Genomic DNA, 22,261 nt, shown 5'->3' with positions numbered 1-22,261 from the left:
TTATGTTTGTAGGCAAATTAACCGTACACTGCATCATATGAGATATGCAAGTCAAAGGCCTGTTCAAACACCTTTGCTGTCTGCAGTTATCAAGATAAAACGTCTCCAATTCGCACAGGAACCAAGGATTGGATAGTTCAACATTGGAAAAAAGTCATGTGGTCTGATGAATCACGTTTCCAGTTGCATCATGCAGATAGCAGAGTGAGAATTTGGCAGAAACAGCATGAAAGCATGCACCCCGCATGCATGAGTACAACCCTTCAAGCTGGTGGGGGCAGTGTTATGGTTTGGAGCATGTTTTCCTGGCATGATTTGGACCCTTTAATTTGTGTGGAACAACGTCTGAATAGCACAACATACCTAAGTATCGTTGCTGATCAAGTTCATCCTATCATGTTGATGGCATATCCCAATGGAGATGGCTTCTTCCAACAAGACAATGCGCCATGCCATGGTGCTTGTATTATGCAGGAGTGGTGTCAAGAACAGGAGGGAGACTTTACCTTGCTTAGGTGGCCCCCACAATCACCAGATCTCAATCCAGTTGAGCATTTGTGGGATGAAGTTAAAAGAGCCATCAGGCAGCTGGTTCCACAACCATCAAATCTCACAGAACTGGACAGTGCTATTCATCAGGCATGGTGTCAGATTCCTTGCATCACCTTTCAACATCTCGTGGAGTCAATGCCTAGAAGAATTGCTACAGTATTGAAGGTAAAAGGTGGCCCAATTAAGTACTGATGGGATGGTCATAATAATCTGGCCACTCAGTATATATGTATATATACATATATCCCATGTTCAAAGGCTGTTAAATCGCGTTGTTTACCCATATCTTCAGAAAAAAATCACTTCTACTGTCATGGTAAACAACCTGTTTCCCTATTTATAATGGTCTGGCTCTCTAGCAACTTCATTGTGAAATTATAGCTAATTTGCCTACAAAAGTCAGGTGGTCATAATAATCTGGCCACTCAGTGTATATACTGAATTTTTCCCCCAACAACAACAACAACAACAACAACAACAACAACAAATATCTTCCCTTGCCTTATGGAAACTTCTCCCAACCTTCACAATAAAACCGAGATTCTCCACTCCTTCACACGGGGCCATGCAGCTTCAACTCCCTTTTCCTGAGAGCTTTGAGTGTTTCCTTCCCTTCAGGAGATGTGTTTGCATTAGCTCTTTGCAGTCATCCCATATGACTGTATTAGACCTTATGCTTTCATAATTTTCAATACAGCCTTCCCTATTATAACCAATGGAATACTTCATACAAGACTGGGTTCTTACAAAGGACCCATTGGAACAAAGGAAAACAACAAGCCATGAAATACCACCTGCTCTCCAGAGTGACCTGCCCCAATTGCACCATGGCCGCTCTTCTGTTTCAATGTAGCTAGTATCATCTTGGAGTCTATCACTTAGAAGACTTTCTAGACATTCATGTTCCTCAACCTAACTAAGCCCAATAACCAGAAAATAATTTCTTCTTCTACTCTGAGAGCTTCTCTCTGGCTTTATTTTCTTTTTAAAAGAACTACCTCAGCCTGTCTGGTGTGGTACAGTGGTTGAGCATCAAACGATAAACCTGGAGGTCATGGCTCTAATCCAGGTCAGGGCATATGCCCAGGTTGCAGGCTCAGTCTCCAATAGGGGGCGTGCAGGAGGCATCAGATCAATGATTCTCATCATTGATGTTTCTATCTCTCTATCCCTCGCCCTTCCTCTCTCTGAAATAAATAAAAACATCTTAAAGAAAGAAAGAACTACCTCATTCCAGGATGATAAAAATTAAAAAAAAAATAGTCAAGCTCTTCATTGGAAAGACCAAGACCAAAGACCAGGACAGAATAGTAACTTCCTCAGTTCACCTCAATGGGTCAAAGTTCACATAGGAGCTAAGCATAGGAGCAATAGGAATCATGTGTTTTTTATTCATCTATAACCTGCCTTGCTTTGACTGGCTGGAGCAACTGATCTATAACGATGGAGAAAACAACCTAACTACCTGAGTAGAAATCATGAGACAGAACTTTGTAGTAAAGTAGAAATAACAACTAAATGGAAAATCTCATTGTGTTTTCTAGGCCTGACTCAAATGCTCATATATATATATATATATATATATATATATATATATATATATATATATATATATATGACTTTACTTTTAGGGTGTTAGTGTCCTCAAATGTCCAATCCCTGATGTCTTTTTTTCATATCTATGAGTTAAAATCTATTTCTTCAAAGTGAAAAAATCCTAAACAGTTAAACAAGTCTTGCTTGACAAACATTCATTACATATATAAATGGGGAGTAAATGCTGACTAGAAATTAGGAGAGGACATCATGAAATGTAGCTGTGGGAAACTTACTGAATTGTGAAAAGTGAAAATTTCCCCACAGAATTTATTTTATTAGAATTAAGAGTTTTACATCTGATCAAATTATTAAACCCAAGTATAAACCCAAGTGGAGATAATCCTTTCAATGTAAAGACTTTTAATGAGATATTTAATACAAAATCATAGCTCTGTACCCCAGATCCTGGGGTCTTGGTTAAAATCTGTCCCAGTTGGCTAACTGCTTTGTTTTGATAAAATTCTTAGGTAGCATGATCTGTATCAGATATTACCATAAAGTTCAATATTTAAACCCAAGTCTCTATCCCTCTTAGGACTAGATCTAAGAAAATGTTGCTTCAGTGAACACTTACTGAATGATATTAATGTATTGACAGAAGAATACTGAATTTCCTAAGCTTCATTTTTCTTATCTGTAAAATTAAAATAATTATATTCAGTAAGTCACTGCTCCATAATTTGTCTTGTTTTTTTGTGTTGTTGTGGTTTTTGTTTGTTTGTTTGTTCTTTCTCAGAAAGGTCAGGAAGAAACTTCTGATGTCACATGGGTTTTTGTTTTTTGGGTTTGTTTTTTTTTTTTTCATTCTCTTGTCCATTTTAGCCTAATTTGGGACCATGTAAATCAGAAAGGAAACATTTAAGACATTTAGGTAGCAGGAAGTGTTTGGTTTTATCATCAAAAGGACCTCAATTGGGTGCCAGCAGATCCCTTGAAATGCATCCTTCTGCCTCTAATATTGCTGACCATAACATTTAGAACTTCGGTGAGAAAGTGAAAACTAGTTTTAGGTAATATATCTTTTCATTAGAGAGAAATAGGGCTCAAGAACAGCAGGCCCTTTCCACCTCAGTGAAATCTTTCTTCTATTTGTTTTCTTCTCTGCAGCCGGTTAACAACATTTATTGATCCCCTGTGGTGGGTAGATATGTTTATTGCCTCCAATAGAGCCTGTGCTCACTTGTTCATTCCTAGCCTTACCCTCTCTCTCTCAATATGTCACAGAAGCCCTCTTTACAAGAGATAGTCTGCCATTATATAGTTTCTTTTTTTGTTGTTGTTTTAATGGGAAATGTCATGGGACCTGAGGAGGGAAGTAGTTACCAGAAGAAATATTTTGAGAACCACTGTTTAGCCAGTTTGGAAGTTGTGCAACTACAAAGCTGCATGGAAATGCTTATAAATTCAGTTTTTATGCATCATTCCTTTTTTATTTTGCTTTATGAATAAAATATTGGCATGACATGATGACAATCCTATATAATAAAAAGGTAATACGCCGAAACCGGTTTGGCTCAGTGGATAGAGCGTCGGCCTGTGGACTGAAAGGTCCCAGGTTCGATTCCGGTCAAGGGCATGTACCTGGGTTGCGGGCACATCCCCAGTAGGAGATGTGCAGGAGGCAGCTGATCGATGTTCCTCTCTCATTGATGTTTCTAACTCTCTATCTCTCTCCCTTCCTCTCTGTAAAAATCAATAAAATATATTTATAAAAAAAATAAAATAAAAAGGTAATATGCAAATTGACTGAATAGCAGAACAACCAATCACTATGACATGCACTAACCACCAGGGGGCAGATGCTCAATGTAGGAGCTGCCCCCTGGTGGTCAGTGCGCTCCCACAGGGAGAGCGCCACTCAGCCACAATCTGGGCTGATGGCTAGCAAGTGCAGCGGCCTGCCTCTGCAGCAGCGCTAAGGATGTCCAACTGCGACTTAGGCCCACTCCCCACTCCACCATCAGTGGAACATCCCCTGAGGGCTCCCAGACTGCAAAAGGGCACAGGCCGGGCTGAGGGACGCCCCCCCCCGCCCCACCACCACCAGTGCACAAATGTTGTGAACCAGGCCTCTAGTATCTTTATATAGTGTTATTATTTATACTTGACTAGCCACAAAAGTCATGGAGTTCATTTCCAAATCAATGTAACACCAAATTCATAAAATTTAGTGTAGTTTATCATAAAAATAACAACTCCTCAGATTCTCAGTTTATATGGCAGTTCAACATCCAGTCTGATTTAAGTTTCATTCGATGGGTAAGGAAAATGAGAGAGAGGGAAAAGACATGATTTGCCAAGTGTTGCTCAGCTGGTAAGTGGTAGAGTTCACATGACCCCATGCTTGGTCTCTTTCCACCAAAAAAGGATATCTCTCCATTTTGCTGCTGATTCTTGGAGGTACTTTAGATTCTCCTTATTTTTCTAATTCCCCTTGCAAATTGGCAGTGGTAGAGAAAGGCAAAGCAAATAAAAATATATTAGTGCAATATGATTCCAGTGTTAAGGAAGTTCCTGTGCATATGCAGATTTTATGTTCTTGTGGCCTGTTTTGTTGTAGACTTATTGAATGAAAATACTGCCTTGTGTTTGAGTATAATTCCTTAAAAGTTCTTTGTTGAAATAGCTGAAGTAAGTTCAGTTTAAGAAAGCAAGCTTACAGCCAGCTTCAAAGAATCCACACATGTAATTTATCAAGTAAAAATTACAATGGGTTCTTTGAGTAACATATATGTTTTGGTAAACAAACTGTATAAGTAGTTATTTAGAACTTATCAGCATGTATAAATGAAACAAGATCAGCATCACTTATATTTAATGTTATTGAGATAAAATATTTATAGCTCACCCTTGTTCTAGGGATAAAGAGAAACATGGTTACAAAATTTGCACAAACAACTTGGACCAACAGAACACAGAAAATTGTCATGTGGATTAAAATATCCAACACAATCTATAACAAATAATTATAAATGTTCTTATTCACCCATCCTCCATCCCATAAAGAGATGCTGTAAAGCTAATGTATGCCAAATTTTTGGCACCTAAGAAACAAAGCTCTGAATTAGAACAGACTTTGTGACCTAGTGATTTTTTTTCTAGAAATTTATTCTAAGAGAAGACTTTGAAAAAAAAGAAATCTACAGAAAAATATATTTTGAATAATATAATAGTGTAATTTTACTAGAAAATCTAGAAACAAAATTTGAACCCAACTGTAGAGGGATGAATAAATAACCTATATCATATTAATTCAAAATATTATTATGCAGGCATTTAAAATAACAAATATAATAATGATTTTATTTATATATTTTGCAGTTTACAAAGTTTTTCTCCAAATCTTATTTTAATGATACAAGGAAAAATACTTATAAAAAAATCAAATGATATTGTAAATATTGTAAGAACTATGACTACAACCATATAAAACTCTACACATGGATAAAGCTTGGAGTATATATCTATATGTATATTAGTATATGTATGTAGATAGATACAAACACTGTACTGGTGAAAGGGATGTAGATATCATTTTCTTTAATATTAAGATATTTAATTTTAAGGAGAAACTCGTCCTTAATACTGATACTGTTAAATTTTAAACAGGTACATAGAGTGATTATTCCCCCTTGAATTGATTAAACTAAAAAAAAATTTTTTTCATGATAAAATGAATCCATAAAACAGGTATCTTACTATTATTTCTATATGAATGCTTAAATTGAGTTTTTTAATTGTTTTTTTAATCAACCAAAAGGAAGGTTAATAAATTATATTAGCTCATTCCATACAAATAAAATGTAAGTGTATTCAAACTTTATTCAGCTTTCAAAAATAACTGAAATTCTAGCTGTAGCCCAACTAAACTGTAGGAATAATGCAAAAAGAAATTTGTTTAGTTACAGTCCGAATGACGATAGAACATAAGGAAAAGTACTATTTAGTGTATTTCTTAAGATAATTTATTGGAAAATATTATTTTGAAAATGCCACACTTTCATAGTTTTGAGCCTCTAGCTCAATAATATTTGAAGAGCATAGTGAGTTCTCAATTTCATTTGTGTTGACTTTTTGTTTAAAGAGTAAAACCCATTCTCTTGAAGTAGAACCCTGCTCAGCTCATGAACCTTTTCTCCATATGAGCATGTTAAGAAAATTTATTTCAATTTAAAAATAAACACATGGCTATGACTTAATTAATGAAAGGTTAAATGCTCAAGTTATAGATTAAGTCTGTTTCTTCAGTTCCTCAAATGCTATTTCAGAAACCAAACAAATAAATAAAACATTAGCAGGTGGATGAATTTTAAGCTGAGTCCAAATAATCTTCACTGGCCTCCAGAGTTTTGTGCTCAACACTTTTGTTCCCAAGAAATATACACACTGAGGACTGGAGTCTGCATTTAATTAACAGGATGATCTTTGGATAGTCTTGTAATCCTGACTTCTCTACCAGTTGGCTCCCAGTTAGGACAGACAGGTATACAGAACACAAATGGAAGTGCAGGTCAGGCCTAAGTAACATCGGCAATGCAATCTCTCAGCCAGGGACCCTGCTTACCCCCAAAGAAATTAGTATTGCCATTAAAGAAAAGATCTCCCTAAAAGATGTGCTAAGGCAAGGTCATTGTTCAGAAGACAATAGCTTTTCTTGGTCATATATATACTGTCTGTTTACTTTTCCCCTTTCAGAAATAAGTAGTGAACCCAAACTATGATTATGTATTCATGAATATATATCATGCTATTTATATTTGCACCATATCCATTCTCTCTCTATTTTTTACATGCAGATACACATCTGTTATTTTGCTTATCTCCCTTTTTTTATATTCTAAAAATCAATAAAACCAACTACTCTATATTTTCCTTATGCTATAATACGGTGGAATCTCAAATGTTTTATGTGTCCTCATGAATATTTTTAATGCAGATGGTGATAATAATGGTAACAACAGGTCTAAAGACTGAATTTTTCCAGTTGCAGAGATTATAAGCATGGTGAATTAGCTTTTTCTAGAAATGTATTTTTAAGAAAGAGGGGGAAATGGGCAATATCTGTAATACTCTCAACAATGAAGTTAAATTTTTTAAAAATGATTCCCAAACATCGTCTTGAACTAGAGTTCGTAGTCTTTCTTTCTTTCTTTCTTTCTTTCTTTCTTTCTTTCTTTCTTTCTTTCTTTCTTTCTTTCTTTCTTTTTCTTTCTTTTCTTTTCTTCTCTCTCTCTCTCTCTCTCTCTCTCTCTCTCTCTCTCTCTCTCTCTCTTTTCTTTCTTTCTAGGTAGTAAAAGGCATTGCAGAACATTTAGAAAGTGAAAAATCAAGAAGAAAAGAAAATTGCTACAATCTCACTACTTAAAGATAAAATTATTAACATTGTAATGCAGATTTTTCTATACTATTAAACATTTATTACGAAATTCAGATACCATTGCACACACTATTTTCTAATATGCTTTACTCAGTAAATGTACCATAAAGAGTCTTAAAAGTCCTAAGGTGGTGCTCTAAATGTCAATCATCATTGTACCATGGCATAGAGATATATCTTAAGATATATCAGGGGCATTGGCACTGAACTTTTGGAAGATTTTTCCCTCAAGGATTCACTTGATGGAAAAGAGGAGCACCCATGTTCCTGTATGTCCCTGGCTTCCCGAAGGAGCTCTCACTGAAGGACGCTGGGTGAACAGCAGCAAGGCCGTGATCACCACTCTCAGGGGCCAGGTGGCTGAGAGCCCTTTGTGCAGGTTACCTGCCTATGATGTCCTGTGGTGCTGTGAAGGGTGGCAATTATACTGTAAGGCTATATTTTTACAAAACTTTTAAATATCTCCAGTGATCCTGACTGTACATTTTTTGTTTTTAATCCTCACCTGAGGATATGTTCCCATTGATTTTTAGAAAGAGTGGAAGAGAGAGGGAAAGACAGAGAGAAATAATCAAAGTGAGAGAAACACATTGCTTAGTTGCCTCCTGCAGTAACCCCTACCAAGGCCACCGCTGGGGAGGAGCCTGCAGCTGAGGTACATGCCCTTGACTGGAATTGAACCCAGGACCCTTTGGTCCGCAGACTAATGCTCTATCCACTGAACCAAACTAGCGAGGGCCTGACTATACATTTTTATATCACTTTAAATGCTCAGAAATCCCTTTCTCCGCATTCAGAAGGGGTAATCTTCAGGTTCTCCTTTCCACCTTAATTATACTCCCCAGTGTTTGTTTATTCTAAACCACTCAGAGGTATTTAGGAAAATTTTCAGGAGAACCAGGACAGTGGTTCTTCACATCTTAGAGTAGAAAGGGCATTAATAGATCTTTTTGCAGACAAAAAAATAATAATAATAATTACCATCCAGTAAAAAGCAAAGTTATCTTTTAAGACACAGTAAGTTATGACTGTGCAGGAAATGTTCAGTTTTATGATTTTAACTATAGAAAGATTGAGACTTCATATATCTTTAAGCATCCATACAAAGTGGCTGGAATGCTAAAAGCTTACACATTTCAGATTCCTCTAAATTTTTCCCTACAGACCTTCATTGTTTGAACAGTATTTGCTTTCCGTGGCTTATAGATATTATCACGGGGGTTGTTTCTAAGGCCTAAGAAAAGGAATCAAACTGAAGGGAGAGGCAGGGGAAAAATATGTTAGAAAAACACCTTTTCTCATTAGATTCCAAACCGGAAACAATACTGTCCTAGTCATCCGGGAGCCCAGTCCCACCCTAAGTGGAAAGATTCAAAGGACTTCAGGCCCGACTGCCTTGAGTATCTGTGTGAAGGTAAATACGGCCACTAGGACAATCTAGAAGATATTATCATTGGACAAGATAGCAAGAACCAAATAGGAAACCAAGACATTATTTACTTTCTCCACCGGATCACTAATGGTAACCCCTGCTTTCACGTGCTTTCTTCTTAATTTGTTTAAACTCCCATGCAAGTGTTTCTGGTGTGTTGTTGTTGTTTTAATACATGTTTCTGAAATGAGGCTCTTAAAATCCAACAGAAGAATTGAAGAGCCTGAGACAAAGAAAGGGAGGAGGCATGTGCTCTTGTTTTCTGAGGTGGAATTACACTCAGGAGATACCAGCTGCAGTGTTTGCAAAACAAAACACCTTAATGGGACAGAATAACAATTTGAAGAAAGTGCCCAAAACTACATTTTCATTTTTATCATTTCTGACTTGAGAAATAATTTAAAGCATAGTGCAATAGTGTCTAATTAAAAAAAAAAAAGACTGCATTTTTTTTTCCCATCCTTCATTCAGGAATACCATGGATTTGGGAATGAGAGGAAGAAACTTTTTCATTTTGCTTTACGTTATGAATGTCATTGCAGATTAACTCTTTTTTTATTTTACTTGTTCTATAGTTAAATGCAATGCCACTAGAACAATTGGGTTGTAGTGAAGGTCAAAATGCATATTCTAAGCAAAAGGAGCAATGAGTTGAACATCAAATAGCTGAAGGCCCTTCACCTCCTTATATGAGGGTTGATTACTTATTTAGCATACTACTAGTGTTCCGGGGTTTTTTTCATTCACAATTTAACATGGAAAATTGACATTAAAGTATGCATATTTATTCTTTTTATCCACTATTTATTTTGATGTATTACTAGCTTAGTCAATGGCCCAAATACCAGTACAAACCCCTTTTTAATAAAATAAAAATTTCTGAAACGAACTATTTCTCTCTGCAAGACTTCCAAATTTATGGATTTCTTTCTAAAGCAAGGTGTGGGGAGGATGAGGAGGCAGATTTCATGAAGGAACTTTAGATGGTGCACTTTGCAGATGGAAATTTTAAAAGCCAAGGCAAGTTACAATCAAAGAGTGGTATTCTCTGAAAAGATTGCAAAACTATGGAAAAAGGAGATTGAATGCAGAAATCTAGAATTTGCTATGAATCAGACTGCTGGCTTGCAGATCCAATTACAAGGTGACTCTTATAACTGGGATTGCCACTGAAAAGGGGGGAGCAGACACATGTACCATGTAGGGTGCAGTCAGACTCTGCCTCCAGCTTCCCAATAAATTGCAAGAAAGGACCTGGCATTTTATTCACATCCTCAGACCCAGAGGACTGAAAATTATGACTCCTCTACTGTACTCAAAACTACAGTTTAAAAAATGCCTTCTCTGCTACGTTTAAGGGTAGGAGGTTGCCTCACTTCCTTATGGACATTCCTAAGGTTCTGCTAATTTGAACAGATTGAAAAAAAATAATGCATTGGGTGTATGTTGGAAAACAGAGAGGTATTTTGCCATAGAGAAAGACCTCTAAATTCACTTTGTCTATTTGAAGACAGGCGGGACAAAATTTTAAAGAGCTTTTGGCACATATTAACAAAATTGGTGTGAGTGTTTTTTGTATGTTTGTTTTTTTGTTTGTTTTTTTTTGTATCTTAAAACGACTTCATTGTGTTTTTTTTTAAAGAACAAAGTATTTCTTTTTTCTAAAAATTTCTGCACTCTATAAGGTTAACATGCAGTAAATAATCTCAAGAGGATTTCTTAGTACTTGCATGCTTGCCTCTCCTCCCCCCACTATTTAAAAATCAAACTTTATTTCCTCTTCTGTCTGAGAAAGTTATAATTTAACGTATTTACTCTGAATATAGGACTCTAGGCCATGCTGACCTTGATTGTAATTCGAGCTCTACCATTCTGTGATAACAGTCTGCAGGCTGACTTTTCTCATGTATGAAATGGCAATAATTTCAGCAACCTGGTATGGTTGCTGTGAGGATGAACTGAGGGGATATCCAGGACGCTCCAGCCCTCTGTGTCTTATGAGACAGATGCTCACATTGTGAGTCCCTTTCCTGTTCTCCACTGGTCTCCCTTCTCTTGCCCACTCCCACCCCCACCAGAAACAACCTAATCTCTAAATAATGCGTACATAATTGCAGGAACATTAGCCTGGATGCCCAGGAACATTTGTTACTGAATTAACTTAGCAGTGAACTTGGCATTCCATCCCCAAGCTTTCCCCTTCATTAATCCCTGTGGGGAAGCCCCTCAAACCCAGGAGTGCTGGGGGCACCAGGCGAACTGTGAAACAGCCAAACCCATGAACTGTTTCTACCAGAGTTTCAGCTGGTCTGGCTCTGCCTCAGAGGCCAGATGGAACGCATGTTGCTCACTGACTGACTGGCCATGTGCTTGCTGCCATCAGGATCCGCCACAAGGAGGACAGCCGTGCAGTAAAATCTTGAACTCTATTTATAGCCCACTTGAAACAAACACTGTTGTGAAGCCAAGTCCTCTTGAAAACACAGAAAGTAACTCAGTAGTCCCAGTACTAACTAGGACAGTGGAAGGCGGGAAATACAGTAAGTCCCTTTTTTTCTGGCACTCCAACTTACGAAGTACTGTCTCCTATACGTTGTTCTATTCACCCTCGCACCAACCCATGATGTAGACAGAGCAGACACTAGTAACGAATCCCCATTTTGTAGATTATAAAATTAACACACATGGGCGTAGATAAATTGCTCAAATCACAGGGCTAGTGAATAGTGGTGGTTGGAGGAGGAGAGAGGAAAGTGACTGAAGAGTTAGAATAATTTCCTGTTAAAGCTGTGGTTCTAAACATAGGTAAATAATTATATATCTATAAGAAAAAAAAACATATACAGCTAACAGAAATAATATTTTTTAATATACTTGTAATCTTAAAATTGTTACTTCTCCGCTTTTGATAGGAAAACCAAACTATGGATAGCAAGACCCTAGGGAGACTCTACAGGGAAACATTTATATGCATGTTTGTATCTGTCTGTAACATATACATGCTGAATGATTATATTTTAGACAAGAAATGCCTTCTTGAAACCTCTCCAAATTAAATGTGTAGAAGTCAAGACTAATCTTGAAAAAGATGCTAGGAATTTTTATGAGAAATTGTTATTGATTCTGCCAGTCATCTATGAAATAAATACATCTTTGCTATCTTTTTAATATGGGGGTGGTGTTTGCATAATTCTAGTACGTACACAAAAAGCAAGACTTCAATCATATGAGTTGGTTTATAGAGCAGAAATGATTTTTCTCTTAAAAGAATTGCTTTATTTTGATTTTTTCAAATACTCAATTTTCTAAGACATTTCTTTATGCCTTGTTACCTGGAAAGGGCTTGCAAAAAACGTTGTGGCTTAAAAAGGATGTCTGGACAACTAGAATGGCTTGTGGAAGTGTGTGTGTGTGTTGGCTGTGTGTGTTGGGTGTGTGTGTGTGTGTGTGTGTGTGAGAGAGAGAGAGAGAGAGAGAGAGAGAGAGGGGAGCAGGAGAGAGAGAGATTGGCTCAGTGCCATCAAATTTACTGCTTCTCTGATAATTGTCGCAGCTCTGATTTATGGAGTTTAGAATGTCTTGAAAGGCAAGGTGTCTGGAGTTTAGGGTCTTTCCTTGATGATCCCTCCTCTTCCTCTTCCTCTTCCTCTTCCTCATACACCCCTTTTGCCTTGTGTTCACCTTGTGGTGACCTTGCAGGACTCAGCATTTTTACCTGAGCTCAGTAGCTGGGGAGAGGGCCGTGGTTTCCATTCCTGGGTGATGGAGTCATGGGAGAAACTGCTGCGAACCAACAGAGGGTAGGACCCGAGCCTGCTGGGCTCAAATGTGCTTTAAGCAGCTCAGGACAGAGCAGCTGCTCTGTCTCCCAGCCTGCAAGTGCAGCCTGCATTTGTCACTGACCACTGGAGTGTGTGTTTGTGCAAGGTGAGAGCTGGGTGCTTTTTCGTTAATTTGGAGACAAACTGCCAGGTATTGCTGTTGGTTGTGTTTGATGGTTTGGGGATGTTTATCACAGTCCTAGGCTGTGTGTGCTGTCTTTATGCCCTTGTTTTCTGACATGGCCCGTTCAGCTTTCCACCGTGTCAGATCGTGGCAGCAGATTGGACATAGCGCTCCTCTTAAGCTGAAATGTGATCAGTTTGGTGCCGTTTTCTTGGATTCTTTCATTAATTGCTGCTGCCAAATGATGTAGCTGTTCATACGCAGGATCCTAGCGCTGACTTGAAAGCATATGCAACTGCTTCAGATGTAAATATGAATCCCCAGATTTTTAGAGTACTTGCTGTGGTATGTCATTTGTCCACCCACATGTTAGTGGTTGAAACTTCAGAGTGGAATGCCTTAGGTCAGTGATGGCGAACCTATGACACGCGTGTCAGAGGTGACACGCGAACTCATTTTTTTGGTTGATTTTTCTTTGTTAAATGGCATTTAAATATATAAAATAAATATCAAAAATATGTCTTTGTTTTACTATGGTTGCAAATATCAAAAAAATTCTATATGTGACATGGCACCGGAGTTAAGTTAGGGTTTTTCAAAATGCTGACATGCCGAGCTCAAAAAGTTCGCCATCACTGCCTTAGGTTCTGTGTTTTTGCTTATCAAAATGAAAACTTGTGTTTGGCCACTGGGGTTACCAAAAGAAAACCAAACAATGCTTTGCTATCTTTTGATATACTTACAATTACTCTGTTATTAGCATATTTGAATTTGGAACTCCACATGTTGCGTGCACAAGGACAGTGCAGCTGCAGTGTGCACAGGGTATGTGGGGACATAGGTGTGTACTCACGATCAGCACAGCAGGATTCCAGAGTGTGCTCAGGGTAACCTGGCAGGCCTTCCTCCTGCAACAGTTTTGTATGTTACCTACTTAACTGAACCTGCACAAAATATAAGCGATACATTGTATTATTGTATCTAAGTAAATATATAGATTTGTACTCATGAAACACATGCCTAAAAAAGCGAAATGTATTTGGTATAAATGAGTCAGAAGAAGTTCAAAAAGCTATCAAATTTTAGATGGAGGGAAAAGATAATATGCTAATGTGAGGAATAATTATGATGGAATACCGAACAGTCCTTCAGCTGTTCAAATTTTAGATCTAAGGAAAGAACAATAGCATATTTAAGAAAATTCAGAGTCAGCAGAAATGAAGCCAAGAGCAAAATTTCTTAATAAAACACATTGTCAACCTGCAGAAAGTACTTGTCTGTCTCAATTAAGTTGAACTCTGTTTCTGAGATTGGTAAAATTAGAATTTTTTTTAAATGTCAATTTTAAAGTTGTACTTAAAGTTGGTCTCCATTTGGGCAGCATTTGAAAACTAATAAGGTAAAATAAGTTATATTCAAATGCAGTGAACATTGAAATTGTTCAAAACACTTACCAACTAACATACAATATCAAAGTCATTCGTCTTCCTTTGGAATGATGTCAGTTTAGAAAGAAGAGTCTAATATTCTAACTAGAAGGTCACCCGTTGCTACATACACTCGGACTAATTCCTTGGACACCCTCTTCATGGTTCCTTGTTTTCAGACTCCGTTATAACACTGGGGAATGGTGAGCAGGAAATACCCACCTCCAACCCTGTCACTCTTTCTTTGCAAGTTAAGAACAGTCATAGTTTTATTTGAAAAGATGTGGAACTTGAGAGGCGTACAAAGGATCGATGGTTGGCCTGTTTCCATTGGAACCTGTGCCACCTTGGTTTGCTGCTGCCATGATCTAACATTTGGCTATGTCTTTCTGGGGGTGTGACATGACTTGATCACCATGAAACGATGCAATGGAGGGCCTCTGAGCACTGTTTTATAAACACAAGAATATCCATCTCTCCATGATGATTGTGGTCCACTGTGGTGTCCCTCTGCACCCATGATTACCTTCTGTGCAAAAAGACTAGAAACTTAATCATCTATCTGATGAACCATATCCATGTAAACAGCCAAAGGAAGCCTTGAATTGTGTGTCTGCATTTATTCTTGAGATAAATAGCTTACTGGGACATGCAAAGAGGTTTAAAAAGGTTTAGAGATTATAGGTACTGACCTAGAAGCACATGCCAGTCTGTTCAAACACATTTACTTCTATGCAATTAAACTCTCCTAGTTAAAGAAAAAGATTAGCTTTTATTTATATAGTTGATAAGTATCTCTTTTTTTAAAAGCTTAAACTTCTTAACACAATGTGTTCTCTCTCCCTTTCCTCCTTCTTATTCTAGAATTTCACCTTACTGAGTCCCTAATTTACTGAACCTGCTTTCTTTAGACCTACACTCAATTTCCTGCAGCCTGGTCAAGAAAGCAATTGTGATTTGTCCCTTGAGACTGGGCAAAGACCCACCTCCCTTGAGATCAGGAGATCACTGCCCACTCTGTGAGCAGAAAAGTGGGAAGGAATGGGATAAATGGCTCCAGGCAGGGGATGGCCTTGTCTATCTCACCTAGCATTTCTTCTCTTCATGCTTCTCACTATCTAGTTTCTAACTAGGCTTGGAAACAGTTATCAACAATTGTTTACACATACTGACATAGTTACATTTTCACAAAGACATTTGATAAATTGAGGTTAAATATGCTTATAGTATATGGGGTTGGCTTGAAGCACTATTAGCAGTTTTTCTGTTTCTTTACCTTAGCAATAAGATGATTAAGTTCTCTCTCTCTTTCTCTCTCTCTCTTTCTCTCCCTCCCTCTCTCTCTCTCTCTCTCTCTCTCTCTCTCTCTCTCTCTCTCGCTTGCTTACTAACTCCTCCCAAAGTAGTGTAGATTCTGATGAAGTCATGGACACACACACCACTTTTTTGTAATGCCTTTATTGATTAAGGTATTACATATGTGTCCTTATTTCCCCCATTACCCTCCCCCGCAACCCAACAACTTTTAACTATTACTTCCGGATTCCTTAAAGCAGGCCTGGGTTATTTGGGACAGGGAACATGAAAGGCAAGGTATGTGATATGACTATTCCTCTGTAGGATGTCCCTCTGAGGCCAGTCACTGGACTCTTTAGTGGACCAATGGGCTGCAAGACCTTGGCAGCTGGGATGGGAGCAGAAAGCAGCAGGTGATTTTCCATTGGAGACACAGACTAAAAAGCATTTCTGTATGTCTACTCAAGCAGTCTGCCTCATTTGCCCAGAATCCAGTGTTTCTTCTAAGGACATGGAATAGTGCTGGAAGATGGGACCAGATCCTGACCACCTGTTGTCCTTGGCCACCACAGGAAGTTCTAACCATAGCAATTTATTTCAAATACTTATTTTTACAACCAATACAATTCCTATTTTTTTAAACCTTTAAATAATTTCTATTGGGCAGACTTCAAATATGATTCCAACCCAGGCTTCCTCTAATAGCTACCCCCTACCACACACAGCAAATAATTTTTAAAAATACTACTATTGAATTAAATTCTTTACATTTTAATAGCCAAATGATTCTCATAAGTATGCAATTCAAATAGTCAAATTAAGACAATCTCATTGCAATTTCCAAATATTTCTAATGGCTAAGAAACCATCAATAGGAAATTATTTTGAAGTTTTCTATAGCATATTAGATTTTACGGAATATTCAAGAATTCTACTCCAACTTATCAAAATCCATAAAAAGAGACTTTTATATGCTCTCTTCTGATGGAAGATTTTAATAACCAGCATGCTTTGACTATTATGTTAATAAAGTATGACTAACTGGAGGCTGTCCCTTCTCTAAATGCTATTCTCTTATAGAATGAGTTTCACTTGACTTAGGACTCTTATAAAAACACATTGACATGTTAATAGAGATTATTTTGTACCTTTAGGCAGTATCTCCTTTTCTTTATAAGTTTACGGAAGAGCTATGTTATTAAATGGTTTGGTTTATTATTCTTCAGGTAAAGTGAGACCAACAGATCAAGAGACGATTCCCATTAAAAAGGTTGCTACTCACAGTTCTGAGGAGGAGGGGCATGTCATGCCACAAAGGGACCACGTGGGGAGTACCATGTTTGGTCAGAGGGAAGGGGCAAATGTGGGTAAGAACTTTTATTGTGGTTTCCTCAGGAAGGGACAGGAAAGGAAGGATAGGCAGGCTTAGGAGTGGCCAGGTTGAATAATTTCAGCAGGCTCTAACAGGGGTGGGCAAACTTTTTGACTTGAGGGCCACAATGGGTTCTTAAACTGGACCGGAGTGCCGGAACAAAAGCATGGATAGAGTGTTTGTGTGAACTAATATAAATTCAAAGTAAACATCATTACATAAAAGGGTACGGTCTTTTTTTTTTTTTTTTTTTTTTTTTTTTTTTTTTTTTTTTTTTTTTTAGTTTTATTCATTTCAAACGGGCCGGATCCAGCCTGCTGGCTGTAGTTTGCCCACGGCTGCTCTAGGACCTTATGGGCTATCTCTTGCTTTCTGGATACCTGGCCTCAAGGTGTGTAGAGCAGATGGCAAGTGGCCCAGAGTGTGAGAGCCAGATAAAGGATAGTTAGGGTATGAGCTGATTCGTTTATTTGTACATAAAAGGCATGCTCCTAGGTGAGTCTTTGCTATCTTTAGGAATTGGCTAGCCCTGGGAGGGCCAGCCTCACCAGGGTCAGCAAGACCCGAGATGTCAAAGCATCATGAATGCAGAAAAAAAGGCATGACTAATACAAATTAACACACCCCATCAGGAACAGACTAGCTGGCATCATCTGGCCAAGCATGGTGTTCACCTGGTTAGTCCACTATGGACCACAGTCCCTGGTCACCAAAGGTTCCCAGTGATCCAGGTACCCCTCCTACTAAACTACAGGGAGGTTTTTGTTTCCTTTGTTTCTGTTTTTTAAATTCAGTACTTTAACAACAAAAGGGTTGAAAAATCATCGAATCCTCTGCTGAATAACAAGGTACATGTTACTTGTCCCACACAGCTGTGTGCCATTTGATTTGGAGACTGGCAATAAATGCTTGCACATTAGTGTTCATGTAAAACCCTCATTAGACTAGAATCATTAAAGGAATTTTCTTTTTGGACATTCACTATTCACCTTTGGTTTGAATCATCAGGCATTAGTTAATAAATAATTGTTCAATGAACAAATAAATGATTAAATCAACCATACTCATTGGCAGAATTTTCTTCATATCCCTTAAGAGATTTTATCCTGTTTCCAGTCTGATTTCACATTAAAGATGTTCAGAAGAGTAAAATAGGCTGATTATTTTGCTTAAACAAAAGCTGATGTATTATTTAAAAATATCCAAAACCAACCATGCCCTTACAAGCAAACATAAAATGTGGCAAGGAACATTCACAAATTAGGTAGCAGTTCAGTTTCAGCCTAACTGACAAAACTGTCATTCATAATGTCCCTATTCCTGGAGTCAGCAGCAATGTATAGAGGGGTCAAAGAACCTTTCTAGTCAAATAGAATAATTAATTTATAAAATTAGAATGTATGAGCATGTATTGAAAATAACCCCTTACTCAAGGCTAAATAAACCTCAGAAATATGGTGTTTTCCCCTTTCTCCTTTTTACTTTTAAACATGTAGGAAAGGAGAGAGCATATATATAGTGTTTCAAAGGACATGGAATCTTTAACTCTCCCTATTTAGTTTCTTTTCTTCAGTTATCAAAGTTTCCCATGAGAATTTAGTGTGGAATAAGCATGGAACTTCGAAACAATGGGGGAAAGAGTAGACAATAGGTATTGATACAACTAGATTTCGATTTGAGGGGGAAAAAGCTGATGCCTTATACTGAAATACATTCTAAAGGAGTTGAACAAAGGTTTAGATGTAAAACATGAAATTGCATGCATGCTAGAAGAGGGCTTTGGTGTGCTAACTCGCACGGAGTTGATGCTGTACTCACCATGTCACAGGCAACCAGGAGCAGGTATGGAAATGGCATCCCACTGCCTGAGAGGGGCTTGGGCTGGTGGCAATCATGGCAGTGACCATAGCAGAAGGGAGGTGGCCAAACTGGTCCATTCTTGTGGTGAAGGGATTGAGGGGTACGAATTGGTAGTCACAGAATAGTCACAGAGATGCAAAGTACAGCGTAGGGAATACAGTCAATGAGAGTGTAATATGTGTGGTTGCCAGGTGGGTGCTGGAAATATCAGGAGGAGCACTATAAAGTATGTAATTATCTAACCATTGGGCAGTACACCTGAAACGCATACAAAACAATACTGACAGTAAACTGTAATTAAAAACTAAAAATTAAAAATAAACTACAACAAAGCAGTAGCTGTTTCTCTGTCCCATCAGCCCCATCATCCTCTATGTTCCAGATGCCTTCCTCCTGAGATAAAGGCAAGCAAAGAAGGTATAAATGCCAATCCCTAATTTCTTTTTTAATGTAAAGCCGATGCTTTGTTTTTATTCTGCGGCCAGACAAGTGTGAAGGGAAAATTATAGATTGATTTCTCGCTCTTAAGTCCCCAGATCCCTGAATCTGACCCTTGACTGAGGCCTCCCAGCGGCATCCCTCTCTGGCATCTGCAGGCTCTGATCTGTGATTTGTGTTGGTGAGGCAAGGGCACCAGACACTGTCAGCTGTGCGCTGGGCTGGCCGTTCTGAAGTGTTATCACAGGAGACTGAACCGATTCCAAAAGCTCTCGAGGGGCATGTGGGTGGTGGGGAACGGGAGGCATTCAGCTAGAAAGCTTTCTCTTTAGGGCCTGTGGATTCTGTCTTCTTTTCCACTTCCTATTCCTCTAGTTAATTTCTTTATCCTGGAATGCCTCCCCTCCCGTGACCTCTCATACCACCTCACACCATGCTCTGACCTGGATAAAAGACACATTTATGTCACCCACGCTAGGATTCTCAGACTGGCAGGCTGTTTGGAGCAATGTGCAATGTTCCTAGCAACAGATTAAGGCAAGTCCACAGCACTTCAAAGCCTGCAGGCATTGAAAAATCACAGAGGACTATGTAGTTATATTTGGAACTTCTGCTTTGTGGATTTGTATTAGCTAAGAAATCCAGAAAAGTTTTTAAGCATTTTTTGGGGGTTTATTTTTAATAGGAACTTGGAAGGTATAACCCGTTTCTAAAAACAGTCATGATGAATTTGGTCAGGGTGCTGAGAATGAATGCCAAATGTGTCTATGCTGAAATGTGAAAGTGGGGCATTTAAAGTTCACTGGCAGTCACAGGAAGGTGATTTTAATTATTAGGACTATTTTATATTCATTAAGGACACAGGCCATAGGGTCAGCTAGACCTGTTTTTAAATCCATGAACAAGTTGTTTGACTATGGAAGTTATTTAACTTTTTAAGCCTGAGTTTTTACATCAATAATAGTATCATAAATCACATACTTGGGGGTTAAAATGATAAAATATGTATATGGATATAGCTTACCTATATAAGCCAATCAGTATAAGTTGTGAATAGAGATATTTTAGCAAATGGGATTGCCATGATTTTGTGGATGAGTGCATGAGTTTTTTCTACATTAGGCAAAAGGATGAAGTTGAGGGAAAGTTATCAGACAAAATAAGGAAAAAATAATGAGAGATAAAATGGTAAATCTGACTGTCACAGAAGGAAGATCTGATTGTCATTGTATATAACCTCCCTCCATGGGGCCTAACACAATATCTTATTCATAGTAGATGCTTAATTATGCTTGAAGAATTAATGGATAAAGGAAAGAATGAGATAATAACAGTAATGATGGGGGGAACTGGAAGAGTACATAAAAAAATACTTAAAAACACCACTAAGATGTCCTAACTAAAGTATACTGTGTTGGTCAGATTTATCTATTATACTCAAAACAGAAAACAAAAACATAAACAATAAGACAACAAACCAAGAAGAACAGATATTTTGGTTATATAGTATGTTCTTTTAATATATAATAATATATATATATCATATATATTATTGATTTCAGAGAGGAAGGAAGAGGGAGAGAGAGATAGAAACATCAGTGATGAGAGCAAGTCATTGACTGGCTGCCTCCTGCATATCCTACACTGGGAACGGAGTCCAAAACCCGGGCATGCTCCCTTGACTGGAATCGAACTTTGGACCCTTCAATCCGCAAGCCGATGCTCTATCCACTGAGCCAAACCAGCTAGGGCAATACAGTATGTTCTTTAGCATATGTTATTAAATCCATAGAGTGTGTAGAGTGAGAAACCAGTGTTCTTTGAACACACAAAGGAACACACCTGTCAACTCTGAGAGATAGAAATGTATGAAGTCAGCATGGTTTCTGGTAGAAGTCAAAAGGTGAACTCGGAGCTTAAACTGGAAAGACCATTAATCTTTAAAAAGAAAAATGTCCAAATAGGATGAGGGTCTCAATAAAGAAGAGCCTTTGGCATTTGGTGAGGGGCAAACATTTATTATCTCTTGCTTTGCTTTATTTAGTTTCCTATCATTAAGTGCCAATAACTCCCTCCATTTGTTGTGGAAACTCAAACACTCCTATCACCCCTACACTTTTCCAAACACCTTTCAAGGGAGTGGTACCACCCCCCAGTTGGGAGCCATGGAGGGTATAAATAATAGGATGAACTATAATCAAAAGAAATCTAATGGCTAGGGGTTGCAATCAAGAACTTAACACCCTTGACTTTCATGGAACTTGTCAGCATGACTTTCTACTCTTCTAAAGTGGAACAAAGATCTACAATACCTTGTAGCTAATTTGTCCTTTTGCTTGGTGTGATCATGTTTGGTGTGAGGCTGATTTGTAGGGATACTAGTGAGTGAGTTTAGCTTATTTCATTCTTGCCTACACCCTCACATATAAATCAGTGTAGGATTTTTTTATGCTTTTGTTCGTTGTAAGCTTAATAACTCTCATAATGTGAAAGATTTTGTAGGAAAATGTCTCTGAAAAGAAAAGCAGTTGGTAGGGCTGCTAATGATGAGCAAAAGATGAGCAGAGGTAAATTCAATGGGAATTCATAGACAATCACAGTTTTAAATAAATCATGGAATGCAAACTTGGCAGTATTGGTAGTGACAACACAGTGATTCGTAAAATTGTTTCAGTGCCTTTATAATTTACTTTAGGCCTGTATTTTCCAAAATTATTAAGGGGCCACTCCAAGTGTTTAGTTCTCCTTCATTTCTTGAAGGAAATTATATTCTATAGAAGTATTTGAGAATTTAGAGATTCACAAAAATTTCAAGATCTATCCCTTGAGAGTATTCAGAGTCAACTTTCTTGACTTCTAAGGGGCATTAACAACAGACATCATGGACAGAACATTTAACCTGTTTAGTGATCAACACCTATGGGACCGACCCAGGCTTTCATCTTGGGCAACCCTGAAAAATA

General features: G+C 38.0%; 1 protein-coding gene across 6 annotated transcripts in view; it reads left to right on the top strand.

Moving 5' to 3' along the window:
* ARHGAP24 (Rho GTPase activating protein 24) overlaps positions 1-22,261 on the top strand; it is a 542,367-nt gene that overhangs the window by 379,842 nt on the left and 140,264 nt on the right. The window contains exon 1 of one of the 6 annotated variants that reach the window (XM_059666188.1): positions 12,760-12,887. The exons of the other annotated variants lie outside the window; for them this stretch is intronic. The gene's annotated coding sequence lies outside the window, so the exon portion shown is untranslated. Of the gene's footprint in view, positions 1-12,759; positions 12,888-22,261 lie in introns of those variants that run through there. 6 annotated transcript variants of the gene reach the window in all.

This window comes from Myotis daubentonii, chromosome 1, assembly GCF_963259705.1.
Source record: "Myotis daubentonii chromosome 1, mMyoDau2.1, whole genome shotgun sequence".
Taxonomy (NCBI): domain Eukaryota; kingdom Metazoa; phylum Chordata; class Mammalia; order Chiroptera; family Vespertilionidae; genus Myotis; species Myotis daubentonii.
Note: the sequence above shows the minus strand (reverse complement) of the source record. Positions and strands in the feature narration are given on the sequence as shown.